The sequence below is a fragment of the Meriones unguiculatus genome, chromosome 14 (assembly GCF_030254825.1).
Source record: "Meriones unguiculatus strain TT.TT164.6M chromosome 14, Bangor_MerUng_6.1, whole genome shotgun sequence".
In the NCBI taxonomy this organism is placed as follows: Eukaryota; Metazoa; Chordata; class Mammalia; order Rodentia; family Muridae; genus Meriones; species Meriones unguiculatus.
In genome coordinates, this window is record NC_083361.1 from 48,912,991 (window position 1) to 48,933,057 (window position 20,067).

At 41.3% G+C, this 20,067-nt stretch overlaps 6 non-coding genes across 6 annotated transcripts; all 6 read right to left on the bottom strand.

The window, feature by feature from the left end:
* Positions 1-306: 306 nt before the first annotated feature.
* LOC132647885 (small nucleolar RNA SNORD109A) lies at positions 307-371 on the bottom strand. The gene has a single exon (XR_009586226.1). It is a non-coding gene; the product is annotated as a small nucleolar RNA SNORD109A (small nucleolar RNA).
* Positions 372-5,682: 5,311 nt separating this feature from the next.
* LOC132647329 (small nucleolar RNA SNORD109A) lies at positions 5,683-5,747 on the bottom strand. Its single transcript, XR_009585697.1, has one exon. It is a non-coding gene; the product is annotated as a small nucleolar RNA SNORD109A (small nucleolar RNA).
* A 3,531-nt stretch (positions 5,748-9,278) lies between these two features.
* Positions 9,279-9,343, bottom strand: LOC132647644 (small nucleolar RNA SNORD109A). The gene has a single exon (XR_009585990.1). It is a non-coding gene; the product is annotated as a small nucleolar RNA SNORD109A (small nucleolar RNA).
* A 3,527-nt stretch (positions 9,344-12,870) lies between these two features.
* Positions 12,871-12,935, bottom strand: LOC132647366 (small nucleolar RNA SNORD109A). Its single transcript, XR_009585734.1, has one exon. It is a non-coding gene; the product is annotated as a small nucleolar RNA SNORD109A (small nucleolar RNA).
* A 3,509-nt stretch (positions 12,936-16,444) lies between these two features.
* LOC132647432 (small nucleolar RNA SNORD109A) lies at positions 16,445-16,509 on the bottom strand. The gene has a single exon (XR_009585800.1). It is a non-coding gene; the product is annotated as a small nucleolar RNA SNORD109A (small nucleolar RNA).
* A 3,484-nt stretch (positions 16,510-19,993) lies between these two features.
* On the bottom strand, positions 19,994-20,058 carry LOC132647886 (small nucleolar RNA SNORD109A). The gene has a single exon (XR_009586227.1). It is a non-coding gene; the product is annotated as a small nucleolar RNA SNORD109A (small nucleolar RNA).
* Positions 20,059-20,067: the final 9 nt, after the last annotated feature.

The following is a 20,067-nucleotide window of genomic DNA, read 5'->3' on the forward strand; positions in this document are numbered from 1 at the left end:
CATATAATTCATCAGTTCTTACATATTTTTTGAGTACGTCATTTGCACCTACAGTCATCTCTACCTGATATATGTGCCTACTCCTATAGTAAAGGTTGTCTCCCTATCACTTGGAATCATTGCTATCTCTTTGAAAATAGAAAGCAATGAAGATTGTATCAAACCAAGTATGGGTACTGTTATGAGGCCTTTTTCGAAAAATCTCAGAATCTGATGCCATACTGCACAGTTCTCATCCTCTCTGAAGAGGGAAGAGTGCAAGGCAGGCTCTGAAATCCTCATGGGTATCACGAGGACCTCATATCTGGACCTCAGATCGCATCTGTTCAAGTCAGTCAACGTCCTCAGAGACCTGTTGTCATCATAGATCCAGAAAGGCCTTCGCTCAACACATGAGTTTTCACCTACCAAGTGAAACCCCAGAGAGCTAGACTCCCGGGCCTTGACAAGGAAGTTCAAAATGTACAGGAGGCATGTAGCTCATTCTGTCAAAGGTTCTGGGGAAACACAGAGGACAGGATTAAAGAGCCTTTCCCCTTTGACACCATATGAGAAAAATAGAGGTCAACACATTGCCTTTGGTGGGTGTCACTGGCCCCAAATCGGGTACCTGTGAATGTTCCCTGAACTTATGTATTTAATCTTTACAACAAAGATTTGGTAAGAATAGAGAAAACATTCAAGAAAGAAAAATGACTTTTTTTCCTATCTAGATAAGATTTTTTCAACATCCTAATTTGCGGTTTCGATTCTATGCTCCTCATGTTAACCCGCCTTTACACTTCCTCCTCCTGTTCCCTGTCTTCCATGTATGTTCCTCTCCATCTTTCAGTGCCCAGTATTGAGCCTTCCAGTTGTCCTGCAATTGTCAATGCTCTGGAGGATTTTGTGATGTATGTCGCATGACCACCAGCTCCTTCCATATTTCCTTGGACAACAAAAAGCAACACACAGGCCAAGCTACATTTTGGTCCATATACATCACCAGGTATCCCACAGGACATTGACAGGGACAGGAGTTGGGTTCTGTGTGCCTGATTCCTGAACCTTCTCTTCGTATCACCTCTCATGTCATGTTTCTTCAAATGAACTCAACCCCACCCAGTTTCCAAGATGAAGGAAGGCATTGCATTTAATACCAAAAATATTCTTAGTTTTGTTTTGTTCTGACAATGGACAGAACTAGATTTCTGGCTCAACATAATCCATAATCATTTATAAAAAGAATAAATATGGTTCATTGTCAGCTCTGTTTGGGTTTTCGAAAACTTTATGGCAATTCACCTGAATTTTAGAGGGCAAGATTGCATGTTTCCATGCTACTTACAAGGAAGTGAAAACGCATGGGTGGCTCTCTTAGTATCCACGCCAGAGGATCAAGGATAGATGAAATTTGTGAGGGTTATTGTTCTGTGCTCTAGGGGTCTAGACTCCTAACACCCTATCATCTTCCTTTGGGTTCCACACCTGTCAGGGCAGAAATAAGAGTTTAATTCTTTGAGCTTGAATGTCGATAAGGGAAGGAGCTGGGAGAAAGCTTTTCTTAGTCCTTCTGGATATATTTTTTAGAATTGGAAGCTTCAATGGTAGCTTCAAAAGAAAGTCAAATATGCCAATAACTTTACCCAACTGTTGGTTTTCCAAATGCACCTCAAAATACTAATGGTATTAGGTAATATCCTTGTCACTTGCTTGGGGTGGGACTACCTAGCTAAGTCCCCTACAATGCCAGGGCCATAGCCAGTGTTCCACCATCAAGAGGCAAGACGAAGCCTAGGTTGTTTAGCCATGAGAGGGACGTTAAATAATTCTCATCTCTTGTGGTACACAGTAGGTAAATATTTAGTCAGGCGAGAATGCAGCCTGCCTACAAACAAAAGACACAATGGGAAGCAGCGTCACTTACCTGTCCTGCCAGAAGGGAAGCACCTCTCCAAGTTTTAGCCTGCAACATAATAAGTATGAAGGTTATCAGAAAAGGAAATGCGTCTAGGCAACCTTGACTTTCTAAAGTGTCCCGACCTTCAAGTCTGCCAGCACTTCAGTCTTTCCCAGAACCCACTATTGAATTCATTTCCTCCCTTCCAATCCCCTCAGATTTTAGCCACTGTGGCAAGGATTTCTCTTCTTCTGATGACTTCCTCAGAAGCTGTCTGTGAGAGCAACTTTGCCAGTGCCAGCAGACACAGTGTGGACGCCTCTCAGTGGGCAGCAGGGAAGTTGGACAAAGCAAAGTAGAGGCACTGCCTATAGCATTGCAGTATGGTCATTCTTTTTTTTTTTTTTTTTTCAATGCTGTTTATTCAGGAACATTGAAGAATCCTCGGGCCCTGGGGAAAGTCAGCCCACAGCTTAAATAGCCTCTGGGTAGCCAACCCAGGCGTGCCACGTGGGCAATGCAGATAGGTCCACATACATGGAAGCAAGCCAGATCCTCGGCCTTAGCCAAATGTGGAGTTGTTCGTGACAGAGAGCACTCACCATCAGGAAGGTGAAAGGCGGAAACCAGCTCCATCTTTAAGGCATAGCATTCCGCAGCTCTCTACAGTTCCCCCTTTTTGTTTTAGACGCATCAGGCAAGAGTAGAGGTCTGATCTCTGATATTAGAAATAAATTGGGACTTTGTACAGATGTTCATTTAGGTGTCATCCACCCAAAGAGCATCAGACCCGTCCGATACCTTTTTCTCAGAGGCGGGACCTGGGGCATCAACCTGCATCCAATCAGACATGGTCTTCTCTGGGTCCAAAGCGGCTGACCCTGAGTGCAGTGCTTAGCCTCGCATCCTGAGCTTATCATTTTAGCTTTTTCTGGTATCCAACCATGCTTGGGGGAATGTCCTGCTTCATGGCTGTAAAGGCCTGAATGATCATGGCTGCAACACACTGTTGTGAGACTCTAATCTTGCATATATACCACAGGCAAACCAAGGAGACCAACACCAGAAGGCCTGCTAACACTCCCATGCCCGCCCATTCCTTCAGATGGTTCATTGCTGCAGCAATCCATGTTGATAATCCTGTGGCTAGTCCTGCGTCCACTCTGGTAGAATTTACTGTGACAATGGCCACTCTCAGCTGCTCCATCGTAGTATCGAATTCTCCAGTCCAATTATCTAAAATATAGCTCGACAATTGTTTAGACAGATTTGCAGCACAGGAAAAATTCTCATGTTGTATGCTAGTGACACAAAGTCCAGCATACTTTCATTGACAGCCAGGTTGAGCGATTTGCCATAGGGTATCTATTTGCTCCTACAAGAGGTCAATCCTCTGATTGAACACCATCAAGCTTCCTTTTAGTTGAGCATTAATTCCTTTATGTACAACAAAGGCATGAGCTACATTGGCTTAATGATTATTCAGGGTCTGAACTGACAGACTACAATAAGAAAGGAGAGGAGATCCTCCCCTATTAGTGGACTTGGGGAGTGGCATGCAAGCAGAGGGAGGAGGGAGGGTGGGATTGGGAGGAGAGGAGGGAGGGGCTAATGGGGGGATGCAGAATGAATAAAGTGTAATTGATGAAAAATTTAAGAAAAAAGGAAAAAAATAATTTAATAACCTTAAATGAATTTCAAAATTGGAGGAAAACATGGAGTTAGTCAATTGGCATGGAGCACGTCTCGCCCCTGGGGGCAATGGTCTCCTGAACTTACTCAGACCTCGGACACCACCACTGCTAGTTCTAGAACTGACGCAGGATGTTCCAACGAGGGGTTAAGGCTTCTCATAATATTTCCTATAAGCCCACACCTGTTTGTCTATATCCCCCATTTTTATTCATTATTAGCCAGATAGAGTCAAGTAATTGTGGTAATGATACTTGCTTTTTTGCCCAATGCTGGAATGCTAGTAAATTTAGGTATGCCCTGGTTACTCGCATGCCTCGCTGGGTGCCTGTGCCCATTGATGCCCCTCACGCTATGACTCTCTTCAGACAGAAAAGGGATCTTGGAACTACAGCCACCATTGTTACTACCATCTCACTGACAGCTGTTGGAGCTACCACCAGGGCATTAGCCATGAGTCATACTGTACAGTATGGTCATTCTTAACTCCTGGTTTCTCAAAGTCAAAATGAACAAGTTGCACAGAGGTGAAAGTCAGTAAGCCCTATGGTATCTTTGAGATTTCAGGGTGTCATTGAAATTTGTCCTCTGTGCATGGAATTCTCTCATGTTTATCCAACAGAGTGTTCCATAATTGACTTTAGATTTCTTCCCTGCCATGCAACCTCATCTTGGAAGAGAGGGGATTCCAAAGGTGCCTTTTTGTCTATATGTATGTTACCATGTATCGATTCATGGAACTCAAGTATTCCACTTGGAAGAGAGTTGGAATCATCTACCATGCTTCAGGTTAAATCTGATGAAAAGAAGATGTTTTCTACTCACTAACTGACTAGCCCGTGGTCAAATACTCATGGGTTGCTTTTTATCGAGTATGTTGTACTACAAATCTGAGATTACATGATGTCCTTGATTGGATATTCAAGCGTCCACCATGGCTTTAGAAATTGTGTATCCAGCAAGTGTTACCAAAAGTCCTATGCTCCTGCTTCCTAAAAGTCTGTTAGTAGTAAGATATATATATGTATATATATATATATATATATATATATATATATTTATATATATGTGTGTGTGTGTGTGTGTGTCAGTTCTGAATTAATTGTGTTCATCATGAGGATATTAAGAAGATTCAGTGTGTGGTTCTTTCTTGTTTCATTGGAGAGTTAGTGTGTCTGCTCCATTATCAGGACTGTGGGTCTACCAGCTAGCAACATGTTCTATAGACGTATCTTTCCTTTGTTTTTTAAAGGAATAGTTGTTTTCATAGATATTGGGTAACACGCAAATTTTGTTAAAAGAGATGATTTGCATCTGTGTGAGTGCAGCAATAAGAGGATGAATGTACCAAGGAGGAAAATAGAAACAAAAACAACGAATAACAGAAAGCAAAGCCCAATTGTCATTTCTCATGATGGATCAACTGAGAGGGTTTCCATGCGAGAGAGAGATAGGTAAACACAACATGCTCTGGAATATTTTGGCAGCTAAGACATACTTGATGAACACCATTAAAACTAGGGAATGTCTCAAACAGGTGCCCTGGCTTATCACCTAGCCATTATTATCTAGAATTTACCCAGGCTCCAACAGGAAAGATCATTTCAAATTTCCCTCTATATAAATTGAATGGTCCTGGAATTATTTGTTATACGTCAGCCTTTACACAACTTTGGGTAAAGGGCGAGGGAAGTCATTGTCCTCCAATATTCTTGGGACTACTGGCATGATCCATAACATCCCCTCCTGACACTTTACTACATATGTGCAAGGGTACATCGACCGAGACTAGGAATGAGCAGCACGTTCGAATTCATCAGTTCCTAGATAGTTGTTGAGTACGTCATTTCCACCTACAGTCATCTCTACCTGATATATGTGCCTACTCCTATAGTAAAGGCTCTCTCCCTATCACTTGAAATCATTTCAATCTCTTGGAAAATAGAACGCAATGAAGAATGTATCAAACCATGGATGGGTACTGTTATGAGGCCTTTTTCGAAAAATCTCAGAATCTGATGCCAAACTGCACAGTTCTCATCCTCTCTGAAGAGGGAAGAGTGCCAGGCAGACTCTGAAATCCTCATGGGTCTCACACGGACCTCATATCTGGACCTCATATCGCATCTGTTCTAGTCAGTCAACGTCCTCAGATACCTGTTGTCATCATAGATCCAGAAAGGCCTTTGATAAACACATGAGTTTTCACCTACCAAATGAAACCCCAGAGAGCTAGACTCCTGGGCCTTGACAAGGAATTTCAAAGCTGAGCAGGAGGCATGTAGCTCATTCTATCAAAGGTGGTGGGGAAACACAGAGGACAGGATTAAAGAGCCTTTCCCCTTTGACCCCATATGAGAAAAATAGAGGTCAAAACATTGCATTCGGTGGGTGTCACTGCCCCCAAATCGGGTGCCTCTCAATGTTCCCTGAACTTCTGTACTTAACCTTTACAACAGAGATTTTGGCAAGAATAGAGAAAACATTCAAGTAAGCAAAATGACTTTGTTCCTATCTAGATAAGATTTTTTCAACATCCTAATTTGCGGTTTTGATTCTATTCTCTTCCTCTTTACCCTCCTTTAGGATTCTTCCTCCTGTTCCCTGTCTTCCATGTATGTTCCTCTCTATCTTTCAGTGCCCAGTATTGAGCCTTCCAGTTGTCCTGCAATTGTCAATGCTCTGGAGGATTTTGTGATGTATGTCACATGACCACCAGCTCGTTCCATATTTCCTTGGACACAAACTGGAACAGAGAAACCAAGCTACATTTTGATCCATATATATCACCAGGTATCCCAAAGGACATTGACAGGGACAGGAGTTGGATTCTGTGTGCCTGATTCCTGAACCTGCTCTTCTTATCACCTCTCATGTCGTGTTTCTTCAAATGAACTCAAAACCACCCAGTTTCCAAGATGAAGGAAGGCATTGCATTTAATACCAAAAATATTCTTAGTTTTGTTTTGTTTTGTTTTTTTCTAACAATGGAAAACTAGATTTCTGGCTCAACATAATCCATAATCATTTATAAAAAGAATAATTATGGTTCATTATCAGCTCTGTTTGGGGCTACGAAAACTTTACGGCAATTCACCTGAATTTTGGAGGGCAGATTGCAAGTTTCCATGCTACTTACAAGGACTTGAAAATACATTGGTCGCTCTCTTAGTATCCACGCCAGAGGTACAAAGATAGATGAAATTTGTGAGGGTTATTGTTCTGTGCTCTAGGGGGCTAGACTCCTAACACCCTATCATCTTCCTTTGAGTTCCAACCTGCCAGGGCAGAAATAAGAGTTTAATTCTTTGAGCTTGAATGTCGATAAGGGAAGGAGCTGGGAAAAGACTTATCTTAGTATTTCTGGATATATTATTTAGAATTGGAAGCTTCAATGGTAGCTTCAAAAGAAAGTCAAATATGCCAATAACTTCACCCAACTGTTGGTTTTCCAAATGCACCTCAACATGCTAATGGTAATAGGTAGTATCCTTGCTTGGGTTGGGACTACCTAGCTAAGTCCCCTACAATGCAAAGGCCATAACAAGTGTTCCACCAGCAAGAGGCAAGATGAAGCCTAGGTTGTTTAGCCATAAGCGGGAAGTCAAATGATTCTCATCTCTAGAGGTACACAGTAGGTAAATATTTAGTCAGCCGAGACTGCAGCCTGCCTACAAACAAAAGACACCATGGGAAGCAGCGTCACTGCTTACCTGTCCTGCCAGAAGGGAAGCACCTCTCCAAGTTTTAACCTGCAACATAATAAGTATGAAGGTTATCAGAAAAGGAAATGCGTCTAGGCAACCTTGACTTTCTAAAGTTTCCCGACCTTCAAGTCTGCCAGCCGTTCAGTATTTCCCAGAACCAACTATTGAATTCATTTCCTCCCTTCCAATCCCCTCAGATTTTAGCCACTGTGGCAAAAATTTCTCTTCTTCTGATGGCTTCCTCAAAAGCTGTCTGTGAGAGCATCTTTGCGAGTGCCAGCAGACACAGTATGGATGCCTCTCAGTGGGCAGCAAGGAAGTTCAACAAAGCAAAGAAGAGGCACTGCCTATAGCATTGCAGTATGGTCATTCTTAACTCCTCCTCGTTTCTCAAAGTCAAAACGAACAAGTTGCACAGAGGTGAAAGTCAGTAAGCCCTATGGTATCTTTGAGATTTCAGGGTGTCATTGAAATTTATCCTCTGTGCATGGAATTCTTTCATTGTTTATCCAACAGAGTATTCCATAATTTACTATAGATTTCTTCCATGCCATGCAACCTCATCTTGGATGAGAGGGGAATCCAAAGGTGCCTTTTTGTCTACATGTATGTTACCATGTCTCAATTCACGGAACTCAAGTCTTCCACTTGGAAGAGCGTTGGAATCATCTACCATGCTTCAGGTTAAAACTGATGAAAAGAAGATGTTTTGTATGCACTAACTGACTAGCCTGTGGTCAAATACTCATGGGTTGCTTTTTAATAGAATATGTTGTACTACACATCTGAGATTACATGATTTCCTTGATTGGATATTCAAGTTTCAACCATGGTTGTAGAAATTGTGTATCCAGCAAGAGTTACCAAGAGTCCTATCCTCCTGCTTCCTAAAAGTCTGTTAGTAGTAAGATATATATATATATATATATATATATATATATATATATATATATATATCTGTGTGTGTGTGTGTGTGTCAGTTCTGAATTAATTATGTTCATCATGAGGATATTAAGAAGATTCAGTGTGTAGTTCTTTCTTGTTTCATTGGAGAGTTAGCGTGTCTGCTCCATTATCAGGACTGTGGGTCTACCAGCTAGCAACATGTTCTTTAGAAATATCTTTCCTTGTTTTTTAAAGGAATAGTTGTTTTCATAGATCTTGGGTAACACGCAAATTTTGTTAGAAGAGATGATGTGCATCTGTGTGAGAGCTGCAATAAGAGGAAGAATGTACACAGGTGGAAAACAGAAACAACAACAAGAAATAACAGAAAGCAAAGCCCAATTGTCATTTCCATGATGGATCAACTGAGATGGTTTCCATGCGAGAGAGAGAGATAGGTAAACACAACATGCTCTGGAAGATTTTGGCAGCTAAGACAGAATTGAAGAACAACAATAAAACTATTGAATGTCTCAAACAGGTGCCCTGGCTTATCACCTAGCCATTATTATCTAGAATTTACCCAGCCTCCAACAGGAAAGACCATTTCAATTTTCCCTCTATCTAAATTGAATGATCCTGGAATTATTTGTTATACGTCAGCCTTTACACAACTTTGGGTAAAGGGCGAGGGCAGTCATTGTCCTCCAATATTCTTGGGACTACTGGCATGAGCCATAAAATCCGCTCCTGACACTTTACCACATATGTGCAAGGGTACATCGACCGAGACTAGGAATGAGCACCACGTTCGAATTCATCAGTTCTTAGATATTTTTTGAGTATATCATTTGCACCTACAGTCATCTCTACCTGATATATGTGCCTACTCCTATAGTAAAGGCTGTCTCCCTATCACTTGGAATCATTTCAATCTTTTTGAAAATAGAAAGCAATGAAGAAAGTATCAAACCAAGTATGGGTACTGTTATGAGGCCTTTTTCGAAAAATCTCAGAATCTGATGCCAAACTGCACAGTTCTCATCCTCTCTGAAGAGGGAAGAGTGCCAGGCAGGCTCTGAAATCCTCATGGGTCTCACGAGGTCCTCATATCTGGACCTCAGATTACATCTGCTCAAGTCAGTCAACGTCCTCAGATACCTGTTGTCATCATAGATCCAGAAAGGCCTTCGCTCAACACATGAGTTTTCACCTACCAAGTGAAACCCCAGAGAGCTAGACTCCTGGGCCTTGACAAGAAAGTTCAAAACTATGCAGGAGGCATGTAGCTCATTCTGTCAAAGGTGGTGGGTAAACACAGTGACAGGATTGAAGAGCCTTTCCCCTCTGACACCTTATGAGAAAAATAGAGGTCAAAACATTGCATTTGGTCGGTGTCACTGGCCCCAAGTCGGGTAGCTGTGAATGTTCCCTGAAATTATGTACTTAATCTTTACAACAGAGATTTTGGTAAGAATAGAGAAAACATTCAAGTAAGCAAAATGACTTTGTTCCTATCTAGATAAGATTTTGTCAACATCCTAATTTGCGGTTTTGATTCTATGCTCTTCCTCTTAACCCTACTTTAGGATTCCTCCTCCTGTTCCTTTCTTCCATGTATGTTCCTCTCCATCTTACAGTGCCCAGTATTGAGCCTTCCAGTTGTCCTGCAATTGTCAATGCTCTGGAGGATTTTGTGATGTATGTCACATGACCACCAGCTCGTTCCATATTTCCTTGGACAACAAATTGGAACACACAAGCCAAGCTACATTTTGGTCCATTTACATTTCCAGGTATCCCACAGGACATTGACAGGGACAGGAGTTGGGTTCTGTGTTCCTGATTCCTGAACCTTCTCTTCTTATCACCTCTCATGTCATGTTTCTTCAAATGAACTCAAATCCACCCAGTTTCCAAGATGAAGGAAGGCATTGCATTTAATACCAAAAATATTCTTCGTTTTGTTTTGTTTTGTTCTGACAATGGACAACTAGATTTCTGGCTCAACATAATCCATAATCATTTATAAAAAGAATAATTATGGTTCATTGTCAGCTCTGTTTGGGGCTGCGAAAACTTTATGGCAATTCACCTGAATTTTAGAGGGCAAGATTGCAAGTTTCCATGCTACTTACAAGGACGTGAAAACGCATGGGTTGCTCTCTTAGTATCCACGCCAGAGGATCAAGGATAGATGAAATTTGTGAGGGTTATTGTTTTGTGCTCTAGGGGTCTAGACTCCTAACACCCTATCATCTTCCTTTGGGTTCCACACCTGTCAGGGCAGAAAGAAGAGTTTAATTCTTTGAGCTTGAATGTCCATAAGGGAAGGAGCTGGGAGAAGGCTTTTCTTAGTACTTCTGGATATATTATTTAGAATTGGAAGCTTCAAGGGTAGCTACAAAAGAAAGTCACATAGTCCAATAACTTCACCCAACTAATGGTTTTCCAAATGCACATCAACATACTAATGGTATTAGGTAGTATCCTTGTCACTTGCTTGGGTTGGGACTACCTAGCTAAGTCCCCTACAATGCCAGGGCCATAACAAGTGTTCCACCAGCAAGAGGCAAGATGAAGCCTAGGTTGTTTAGCCATAAGAGGGACGTCAAATGATTCTCATCTCTAGAGGTACACAGTAGGTAAATATTTAGTCAGCCGAGACTGCAGCCTGCCTACAAACAAAAGACACCATGGGAAGCAGCGTCACTGCTTACCTGTCCTGCCAGAAGGGAAGCACCTCTCCAAGTTTTAGCCTGCAACATAATAAGTATGAAGGTTATCAGAAAAGGAAATGCGTCTAGGCAACCTTGACTTTCTAAAGTGTCCCGACCTTCAAGTCTACCAGCTGTTCAGTATTTCCCAGAACCAACTATTGAATTCATTTCCTCCCTTCCAATCCCCTCAGATTTTAGCCACTGTGGCAAAAATTTTCTTCTTCTGATGGCTTCCTCAAAAGCTGTCTGTGAGAGCATCTTTGCCAGTGCCAGCAGACACAGTGTGGACGCCTCTCAGTGGGCAGCAAGGAAGTTCAACAAAGCAAAGAAGAGGCACTGCCTATAGCATTGCAGTATGGTCATTCTTAACTCCTCCTCGTTTCTCAAAGTAAAAACGAACAAGTAGCAAAGAGGTGAAAGTCAGTAAGCCCTATGGTATCTTTGAGATTTCAGGGTGTCATTGAAATTTATGCTCTGTGCATGGAATTCTTTCCTTGTTTATCCAACAGAGTATTCCATAATTGACTTTAGATTTCTTCCATGCCATGCAACCTCATCTTGGAAGAGAGGGGAATCCAAAGGTGCCTTTTTGTCTACATGTATGTTACCATGTCTCGATTCATGGAACTCAAGTTTTCCACTTGGAAGAGCGTTGGAATCATCTACCATGCTTCAGGTTAAATCTCATGAAAAGAAGATGTTTTGTACGCACTAACTGACTAGCCTGTTGTCAAATACTCATGGGTTGCTTTTTAATAGAGTATGTTGTACTACACATCTTAGATTACATGATGTCCTTGATTGGATATTCAAGTTTCAACCATGGTTGTAGAAATTGTGTATCCAGCAAGAGTTACCAAGAGTCCTATCCTCCTGCTTCCTAAATGTCTGTTAGTAGTAAGATATATATATGTATATATATATATATATATTTATATATATGTGTGTGTGTGTGTGTGTGTCAGTTCTGAATTAATTATGTTCATCATGAGGATATTAAGAAGATTCAGTGTGTGGTTCGTTCTTGTTTCATTGGAGAGTTAGCGTGTCTGCTCCATTATCAGGACTGTGGGTCTACCAGCTAGCAACATGTTCTTTAGAAATATCTTTCCTCTTTTTTTAAAGGAATAGTTGTTTTCATAGATCTTGGGTAACACGCAAATTTTGTTAGAAGAGATGATGTGCATCTGTGTGAGAGCTGCAATAAGAGGAAGAATGTACGCAGGTGGAAAACAGAAACAACAACAAGAAATAACAGAAAGCAAAGCCCAGTTGTCATTTCCATGATGGATCAACTGAGATGGTTTCCATGCGAGAGAGAGAGAGATAGGTAAACACAACATGCTCTGGAAGATTTTGGCAGCTAAGACATAATTGAAGAACACCAATAAAACTAGGGAATGTCTCAAACAGGTGCCCTAGCTTATCACCTAGCCATTATTATCTAGAATTTACCCAGCCTCCAACAGGAAAGACCATTTCAATTTTCCCTCTATCTAAATTGAATAATCCTGGAATTATTTGTTATACGTCAGCCTTTACACAACTTTGGGTAAAGGGCGAGGGAAGTCATTGTCCTCCAATATTCTTGGGACTACTGGCATGAGCCATAAAAGCCGCTCCTGACACTTTACCACATATGTGCAAGGGTACATCGACCGAGACTAGGAATGAGCACCACGTTCGAATTCATCAGTTCTTAGATATTTTTTGAGTATATCATTTGCACCTACAGTCATCTCTACCTGATATATGTGCCTACTCCTATAGTAAAGGCTGTCTCCCTATCAATTGGAATCATTTCTATCTCTTTGAAAATAGAAAGCAATGAAGAAAGTATCAAACCAAGTATGGGTACTGTTATGAGGCCTTTTTCGAAAAATCTCAGAATCTGATGCCAAACTGCACAGTTCTCATCCTCTCTGAAGAGGGAAGAGTGCCAGGCAGGCTCTGAAATCCTCATGGGTCTCACGAGGTCCTCATATCTGGACCTCAGATCACATCTGCTCAAGTCAGTCAACGTCCTCAGATACCTGTTGTCATCAGAGATCCAGAAAGGCCTTCGCTCAACACATGAGTTTTCACCTACCAAGTGAAACCCCAGAGAGCTAGACTCCTGGGCCTTGACAAGGAAGTTCAAAACTGTGCAGGAGGCATGTAGCTCATTCTGTCAAAGGTTGTGGGGAAACACAGTGACAGGATTGAAGAGCCTTTCCCCTCTGACACCATATGAGAAAAATAGAGGTCAAAACATTGCATTTGGTGGGTGTCACTGGCCCCAAATCGGGTAGCTGTGAATGTTCCCTGAAATTATGTACTTAATCTTTACAACAGAGATTTTGGTAAGAATAGAGAAAACATTCAAGTAAGCAAAATGACTTTATTCCTATCTAGATAAGATTTTTTCAACATCCTAATTTGCGGTTTTGATTCTATGCTCTTCCTCTTAACCCTACTTTAGGATTCCTCCTCCTGTTCCTTTCTTCCATGTATGTTCCTCTCCATCTTACAGTGCCCAGTATTGAGCCTTCCAGTTGTCCTGCAATTGTCAATGCTCTGGAGGATTTTGTGATGTATGTCACATGACCACCAGCTCGTTCCATATTTCCTTGGACAACAAATTGGAACACACAAGCCAAGCTAAATTTTGGTCCATATACATTTCCAGGTATCCCACAGGACATTGACAGGGACAGGAGCTGGGTTCTGTGTTCCTGATTCCTGAACCTGCTCTTCTTATCACCTCTCATGTCATGTTTCTTCAAATGAACTCAAATCCACCCAGTTTCCAAGATGAAGGAAGGCATTGCATTTAATACCAAAAATATTCTTCGTTTTGTTTTGTTTTGTTTTGATTTTTCCAACAATGGACAACTAGATTTCTGGCTCAACATAATCCATAATCATTTATAAAAAGAATAATTATGGTTCATTGTCAGCTCTGTTTGGGGCTGCGAAAACTTTATGGCCATTCACCTGAATTTTAGAGGGCAAGATTGCAAGTTTCCATGCTACTTACAAGGACGTGAAAACGCATGGGTGGCTCTCTTAGTATCCACGCCAGAGGATCAAGGATAGATGAAATTTGTGAGGGTTATTGTTCTGTGCTCTAGGGGTCTAGACTCCTAACACCCTATCATATTCCTTTGGGTTCCACACCTGTTAGGGCAGAAAGAAGAGTTTAATTCTTTGAGCTTGAATGTCCATAAGGGAAGGAGCTGGGAGAAGGCTTTTCTTAGTACTTCTGGATATATTATTTAGAATTGGAAGCTTCAAGGGTAGCTACAAAAGAAAGTCACATAGTCCAATAACTTCACCCAACTAATGGTTTTCCAAATGCACATCAACATACTAATGGTATTAGTTAGTATCCTTGTCACTTGCTTGGGTTGGGACTACCTAGCTAAGTCCCCTACAATGCCAGGGCCATAACAAGTGTTCCACCAGCAAGAGGCAAGATGAAGCCTAGGTTGTTTAGCCATAAGAGGGACGTCAAATGATTCTCATCTCTAGAGGTACACAGTAGGTAAATATTTAGTCAGCGGAGACTGCAGCCTGCCTACAAACAAAAGACACCATGGGAAGCAGCGTCACTGCTTACCTGTCCTGCCAGAAGGGAAGCACCTCTCCAAGTTTTAGCCTGCAACATAATAAGTATGAAGGTTATCAGAAAAGGAAATGCGTCTAGGCAACCTTGACTTTCTAAAGTGTCCCGAACTTCAAGTCTGCCAGCCGTTCAGTATTTCCCAGAACCAACTTTTGAATTCATTTCCTCCCTTCCAATCCCCTCAGATTTTAGCCACTGTGGCAAAAATTTCTCTTCTTCTGATGGCTTCCTCAAAAGCTGTCTGTGAGAGCATCTTTGCCAGTGCCAGCAGACACAGTGTGGACGCCTCTCAGTGGGCAGCAAGGAAGTTCAACAAAGCAAAGAAGAGGCACTGCCTATAGCATTGCAGTATGGTCATTCTTAACTCCTCCTCGTTTCTCAAAGTCAAAACGACCAAGTTGCACAGAGGTTAAAATCAGTAAGCCCTATGGTATCTTTGAGATTTCAGGGTGTCATTGAAATTTATGCTCTGTGCATGGAATTCTTTCCTTGTTTATCCAACAGAGTATTCCATAATTGACTTTAGATTTCTTCCATGCCATGCAACCTCATCTTGGAAGAGAGGGGAATCCAAAGGTGCCTTTTTGTCTACATGTATGTTACCATGTCTCGATTCATGGAACTGAAGTCTTCCACTTGGAAGAGCGTTGGAATCATCTACCATGCTTCAGGTTAAATCTGATGAAAAGAAGATGTTTTGTACGCACTAACTGACTAGCCCGTGGTCAAATACACATGGGTTGCTTTTTTTCAAGTATGTTGTACTACACATCTGAGATTACATGATGTCCTTGATTGGATATTCAAGCTTCAACCATGGCTTTAGAAATTGTGTATCCAGCAAGTGTTACCAAGAGTCCTATGCTCCAGCTTCGTAAAAGTCTGTTAGTAATAAGATATATATATATATATATATACATATATGTGTGTGTCATTTCTAAATTAATTGTGTTCATCATGAGGATGTTAAGAAGATTCAGTGTGTGGTTCTTTCTTGTTTCATTGGAGAGTTAGCACGTCTGATCCATTATCAGGATTGTGGGTCTACCAGCTAGCAACATGTTCTTTAGAAATATCTTTCCTTGTTTTCTAAAGGAATAGTTGTTTTCATAGATCTTGGGTAACACGCAAATTTTGTTAGAATAGATGATTTGCATCTGTGTGAGAGCGGCAATAAGAGGATGAATGTACCCAGGAGGAAAACAGAAACAACAACAACAAATAACAGAAAGCAAAGCCCAATTGTCATTTCTCAAGATGGATCAACTGAGATGGTTTCCATGCAAGAAAGAGATAGGTAAACACAACATGCTCTGGAAGATTTTGGCAGCTAAGGCATAAATGATGAACACCAATAAAACTAGGGAATGTCTCAAACAGGTGCCCTGGTTTCTCACCTAGCCATTATTATCTAGAATTTACCCAGCCTCCAACAGGAAAGACCATTTCAATTTTCTCTCTATAAAAATTGAATTATCCTTTAATTTTTTGTTATACGTCAGCCTTTACACAACTTTGGGAAAAGTGCGAGGGCAGTCATTGTCCTCCAATATTCTTGGGACTACTGGCATGAGCCCTAACCTCCCCTCCTGACACTTTACCACATATGTGCAAGGGTACATCGCCGGAGACTAGGAATGAGCAGCACGTTCTAATTCATCAGTTCTTACATATTTTTTGAGTACGTCATTTGCACCTACAGTCATCTCTACCTGATATATGTGCCTACTCCTATAGTAAAGGTTGTCGCCCTATCAATTGGAATCATTTCTATCTCTTTGAAAATAGAAAGCAATGAAGATTGTATCAAACCAAGTATGGGTACTGTTATGAGGCCTTTTTCGAAAAATCTCAGAATCTGATGCCATACTGCACAGTTCTCATCCTCTCTGAAGAGGGAAGAGTGCAAGGCAGGCTCTGAACTCCTCATGGGTCACACGAGGACCTCATATCTGGACTTCAGATCGCATCTGTTCAAGTCAGTCAACGTCCTCAGAGACCTGTTGTCATCATAGATCCAGAAAGGCCTTCGCTCAACACATGAGTTTTCACCTACCAAGTGAAACCCCAGAGAGCTAGACTCCTGGGCCTTGACAAGGAAGTTCAAAACTGTGCAGGAGGCATGTAGCTCATTCTGTCAAAGGTTCTGGGGAAACACAGAGGACAGGATTAAAGAGCCTTTCCCCTTTGGCACCACATGAGAAAAATAGAGGTCAACACATTGCATTTGGTGGGTGTCACTGGCCCCAAATCAGGTACCTGTAAATGTTCCCTGAACTTATGTATTTAATCTTTACAACAAAGATTTGGTAAGAATAGAGAAAACATTCAAGAAAGCAAAATTACTTTTTTTCCTATCTAGATAAGATTTTTTCAACATCCTAATTTGCGGTTTTGATTCTATGCTCGTCATGTTAAGCCGCCTTTACACTTTCTCCTCCTGTTCCCTGTCTTCCATGTATGTTCCTCTCCATCTTACAGTGCCCAGTATTGAGCCTTCCAGTTGTCCTGGAATTGTCAATGCTCTGGAGGATTTTGTGATGTATGTCGCATGACCACCAGCTCCTTCCATTTTTCCTTGGACAACAAAAAGCAACACACAGGCCAAGCTACATTTTGGTCCATATACATCACCAGGTATCCCACAGGACATTGACAGGGACAGGAGTTGGGTTCTGTGTGCCTGATTCCTGAACCTTCTCTTCTTATCACCTCTCATGTCATGTTTCTTCAAATGAACTCAACACCACCCAGGTTCCAAGATGAAGGAAGGCATTGCATTTAATACCAAAAATATTCTTAGTTTTGTTTTGTTTTGTTCTGACAATGGACAACTAGATTTCTGGCTCAACATAATCCATAATCATTTATAAAAAGAATAAATATGGTTCATTGTCAGCTCTGTTTGGGTTTTCGAAAACTTTATGGCAATTCACCTGAATTTTAGAGGGCAATATTGCATGTTTCCATGCTACTAACAAGGAAGTGAAAACGCATGGGTTGCTGTCTTAGTATCCACGCCAGAGGATCAAGGATAGATGAAATTTTTGAGGGTTATTGTTCTGTGCTCTAGGGGTCTAGACTCCTAACACCCTATCATCTTCCTTTGGGTTCCACATATGTCAGGGCAGAAATAAGAGTTTAATTCTTTGAGCATGAATGTCGATAAGGGAAGGAGCTGGGAGAAGGCTCCTTATCAATTATTTAGAATTGGAAGCTTCAATGGTAGCTTCAAAAGAAAGTCAAATATGCCAATAACTTCACCCAACTGTTGGTTTTCCAAATGCACCTCAAAATACTAATGGTATTAGTTAGTATCCTTGTCACTTGCTTGGGTTTAGTCAACCTAGCTAAGTCCCTTACAATGCCAGGGCCATAGCAAGTGTTCCACCATCAATAGGCAAGATGAAGCCTAGGTTGTTTAGCCATGAGAGGGATGTTAAATAAATCTCATCTCTTGTGGTACACAGTAGGTAAATATTTCGTCAGGCGAGAATGCAGCCTGTCTACAAACAAAAGACACAATGGGAAGCAGCATCACTTACCTGTCCTGCCAGAAGGGAAGCACCTCTCCAAGTTTTAGCCTGCAACATAATAAGTATGAAGGTTATCAGAAAATCAAATGCGTCTAGGCAACCTTGACGTTCTAAAGTGTCCCGACCTTCAAGTCTGCCAGCAGTTCAGTCTTTCCCAGAACCAACTATTGAATTCATTTCCTCCCTTCCAATCCCCTCAGATTTTAGCCACTGTGGCAAGGATTTCTCTTCTTCTGATGACTTCCTCAGAAGCTGTCTGTGAGAGCATCTTTGCCAGTGCCAGCAGGCACAGTGTGGACGCCTCTCAGTGGGCAGCGAGGAAGTTGGACAAAGCAAAGAAGAAGCAGTGAGTATAGCATTGCAGTATGGTCATTCTTAACTCCTCCTTTCTCAAAGTCAAAACGACCAAGTTGCACAGAGGTGAAAGTCAGTAAGCCCAATGTTATCTTTGAGATTTCAGGGTGTGATTGAAATTTGTCCTCTGTGCATGGAATTCTCTCCTTGTTTATCCAACAGAGTGTTCCATAATTGACTTTAGATTTCTTCCCTGCCATGCAACCTCATCTTGGAAGAGAGGGGAATCCAAAGGTACCTTTTTGTCTACATGTATGTTACCATGTCTCGATTCATAAAAACTCAAGTCTTCCACTTGGAAGAGCGTTGGAATCATCTACCATGCTTCAGGTTAAATCTGATGAAAAGAAGATGTTTTCTACGCACTAACTGACTAGCCCGTGGTCAAATACACATGGGTTGCTTTTTATCGAGTATGTTGTACTACACATCTGAGATTACATGATGTCCTTGATTGGATATTCAAGCTTCAAACATGGCTTTAGAAATTGTGTATCCAGCAAGTGTTACCAAGAGTCCTATGCTACAGCTTCGTAAAAGTCTGTTAGTAGTAAGATATATATATATATATATATATACATATATGTGTGTGTCAGTTCTGAATTAATTGTGTTCATCATGAGGATGTTAAGAAGATTCAGTGTGTGGTTCTTTCTTGTTTCATTGAAGAGTTAGCGCATCTGATCCATTATCAGGATTGTGGGTCTACCAGCTAGCAACATGTTCTTTAGAAATATCTTTCCTTGTTTCATAAAGGAATAGTTGTTTTCATAGGTCTTGGGTAACACGCAAATTTTGTTAGAATAGATGATTTGCATCTGTGTGAGAGCGGCAATAAGAGGATGAATGTACCCAGGAGGAAAAGAAAAACACCAACAACAAGTAACAGAAAGCAAAGCCCAATTGTCATTTCTCATGATGGATCAACTGAGATGGTTTCCATGCGAGAAAGAGATAGGTAAACACAACATGCTCTGGAAGATTTTGGCAGCTAAGACATAAATGATGAACACCAATAAAACTAGGGAATGTCTCAAACAGGTGCCCTGGTTTCTCACCTAGCCATTATTATCTAGAATTTACCCAGCCTCCAACAGGAAAGACCATTTCAATTTTCCCTCTATATAAATTGAATGATCCTTTAATTATTAGTTATACGTCAGCCTTTACACAACTTTGGGAAAAGTGCGAGGGCAGTCATTGTCCTCCAATGTTCTTGGGACTACTGGCATGGGCCCTAACCTCCCAGCCTGACACTTTACCACATATGTGCAAGGGTACATCGCCGAGACTAGGAATGAGCAGCACGTTCGAATTCATCAATTCTTACATATTTTTTGAGTACGTCATTTGCACCTACAGTCATCTCTACCTGATATATGTGCCTACTCCTATAGTAAAGGTTGTCTCCCTATCACTTGGAATCATTTCTATCTCTTTGAAAATAGAAAGCAATGAAGATTGTATCAAACCAAGTATGGGTATTGTTATGAGGCCTTTTTCGAAAAATCTCAGAATCTGATGCCATACTGCACAGTCTCATCCTCTCTGAAGAGGGAAGAGTGCAAGGCAGGCTCTAAACTCCTCATGGGTCTCACGAGGACCTCATATCTGGACCTCAGATCGCATCTGTTCAAGTCAGTCAACGTCCTCAGAGACCTGTTGTCATCATAGATCCAGAAAGGAC